Raw genomic sequence first — 3,364 nt, forward strand, 5'->3', positions numbered from 1 at the left:
TACACGTTGGACTCATCTGCCATGTAGCTAACTCTAAGTATTTGGACATGTTGGACTCATCTACCATGTGACAATTACTCTGTATATTGATAAGTTGTACTATTCTGCCATGTAGTTAGCTCTGAGTATATGGACATCTTGGACTCATCTGCCATGTATCTGGAACTCTGTACATGGAAATGATGCATTACTCTGCCATATAGCTAGCTCACTGTATACGAACATTCTGGACTTGTCTGCCATGTAGCTATCTCTGTATATGGATATGAGGAAATAATCAGCCATGTAGACAGCTCTCTCTGTATGAACATGTTGGACTCATCTGCCTTGTAGCTAGTCATCTATATATACACATGTTGGACTCATCTGCCATGTAGCTAACTCTCATTATATGGACATATAGGACTCATCTTCCATGTGGCTAGAACTCTGTATATTGAAATGTTGCAATACTCTGCCATGTAGCTAGCTCTCTGTATATTGACATTCTGGACTTGTCTTCAATGTAGCTACTTCTCTGTGCATGTGTATGTTGGACTGATCTTCCATGTAGGTAGCTCTCTGTATATAAACATATTGGATTCATCTGCCATATAGCTAGATCTCAGCATATGGACATATTGGACTCATCAGCCATGTGGCCAGCTGTCTGTGTATGAAGATGTTGGAATCATCTGCCTTGTAGCTATTCCTCTATGTATACACACATTAGATTCATCTTCAATGTAGCTAACTCTCTGTTTGAACACGATGGACTCATCTGCCATGTAGCTAGTACTGTATATATAGACATGATGAACTGCTCTGCTATGTATCTAGCTCTCAGTATATGCACATGTTGGACTCATCTGTCATAAAGCTAGTAATCTGTATATGGACATGTTGGAATCATCTGCCTTGTAGCTAGTCGTCTATGTATACACATGTTGGACTCATCTGCCATGTAGCTAGTATTATGTATATTGACATGTTGGAATACTCTGCCATGTAGTTGCCTCTCAGTATATGGACACATTGAACTCATCTGCCATGTAACTGGAACTCTGTATATACACATGTTGGACTCATCTGCAACATAGCTGAAACTCTGTATATGGATATAATGCACTACTTTGCCATGTAGCTAGCTCTCTCTATATGGACATTATTGACTTGTCTGCCTGTAGCTAGCTCTCTCTGTATGAACATTTGGGACTCTTCTACCTTGTAGCTAGTCCTCTATATATACACATGTTGGACTTCTCTGCCATGTAGCTACTACTTTGTATATGATCAGGTTGGACTACTCTGCCATGTAGCTATCTCTCAGTATATGGACACGTTGGACTCGTCTGCCATGTAGCTAGCTATCTGTGCATTGATATGTTAGACTGATCTGCCCTGTAGGTAGCTCTCTATATACGCACATATTGGACTTGCCTGCCATGTAGCTAACTCTCAGTACATGGACATGTTGGACTCATCAGCCACGTACCTAGTACTCTGTATATGGATATGTTCGACTACTCTTACCATGTAGCTCACTTTCAGTAAATGGTAACATGGGACTCATGTGCCATGTAGCTGAAACCCTGTATATGGATACAATGCACTACTCTGTCATGTAGCTACCTCTCTGCATATGGACATTTTGGACTCGTCTGCCATGTAGCTACCTCTCTATGCATGGATATGTTGATCTGATCTTCCATACAGGTACCTCTCTGTATACGAACACATTGGACTCATCAGCCATGTAGCTAGCTCTCTGTTTAAACATGTTGGTCTCATCTGCCTTGCAGCTAGTCCTCTATATATACATATGTTGGACACATCTGCCATGTGCCTCACTCTCAGGATATGGACATGTTGGACTTATCTGACATGCAGCTAGTACTCTGTATATGGACATGTTGGATTAGTCTGCCATATAGGTAGCTCTCAGTATATGGACACATTGGACTCATCTGCCATGTAGCTGGAAGTGTCTATATGGAAATGATGCACTACTCTGCCATGTAGCTAGCTCTCTGTATATGGACATTTTGGACTCCACTTCCAAGTAACTAGCTCTCTGTGCATGGATATGTTGGACTGATTTACCATGTAGGTAGCTCTCTGTATATGAACATATTGGACTTCTGCCATGTAGCTACCTCTCTGTATGAACATTTTGGATTTATCTGCTTTGTATATAGGCTTCTATATATACACATATTGGGCTCATCACACATGTAGCCAGTTGTCTCTGTATGAACATGTTGGACTCATTTGCATTGTAGCTAGTCCTCTATATATACATATGTTCGACTCACCTGCCATGTAGCTAACTCTCATTATATGGACATATAGGACTCATCTGCCATGTAGCTAGCTCTCTGTCCATGTATATGTTGGACTGATCTTTCATGTAGGTAGCTCTCCTAATACAAACATATTGGATTTGTCTGCCATATAGTAGATCTCAGCATATGGACATGTTGGACTCATCAGCCACGTGGCCAACTGTCTGTGTATGAACATGTTGGACTCATCTGCCTTGTAGCTATTCCTCTATATATACGCACGTTAGACTCATCTGCCATGTAGCTAACTCTCTGTTTGAACAAGTTGGACTCATCTGCCATGTAGCTAACTCTCACTATATGGACATGTTGGACTTATCTGCCATGTAGCTAGTACTCTATATATGGACTTGGTGGACTACTCTGCCATGTAGCCATCTCTTAGTAGTATATGGACACGTTGGACTCATATGTCATGTAGCTGGAACTCTGTATATAGAAATGATGCACTGCTCTGCCATGTAGCTAACTCTCTGTACATGGATATGTTGGATTGATCTGCCATGTAGGTAGCTCTCTGTATATGAACATATTGGACTTGTCTGCCAAGTAGCTAGCTCTCTGTATATGGACATGTTGGACTCATCAGCCATTTTGCCAGCACTATCTGTATGAACATGTTGGACTCACCTGCCTTGCACCTAGTCCTCTATATATAAACATATTGGACTCATCTGGCATGTAACTATCTCTCAGTATTTGGACATGTTGGACTCATCTACTAATTAAATATAACTTTGTATATTAACAAGTTGGAATACTCTGCCATGTAGCTAGCTTTCAGCATATGGACATGTTGGACTCATCTGCTATGTAGCTGGAACTCTGTATATGGAAATGGTGTACTAGTCTGCCATGTAGCTAGCTTTCTGTATATGAACATTTTGGACTCGTCTACCATGTAGCTAGCTCTCTGTGCATGGATATGTTGGAATGATCTGCCATGTAGGTCGCTCTCTGTATACGAATATATTGGACTTGTCTGCCATGTAGCTAGCTCTCTGTATATACACATGTTGGACTCATCAGATATGTAGACA

This window comes from Chrysochloris asiatica, unplaced genomic scaffold (genome assembly GCF_000296735.1).
Source record: "Chrysochloris asiatica unplaced genomic scaffold, ChrAsi1.0 scaffold00359, whole genome shotgun sequence".
NCBI classification, from domain to species: Eukaryota; Metazoa; Chordata; class Mammalia; order Afrosoricida; family Chrysochloridae; genus Chrysochloris; species Chrysochloris asiatica.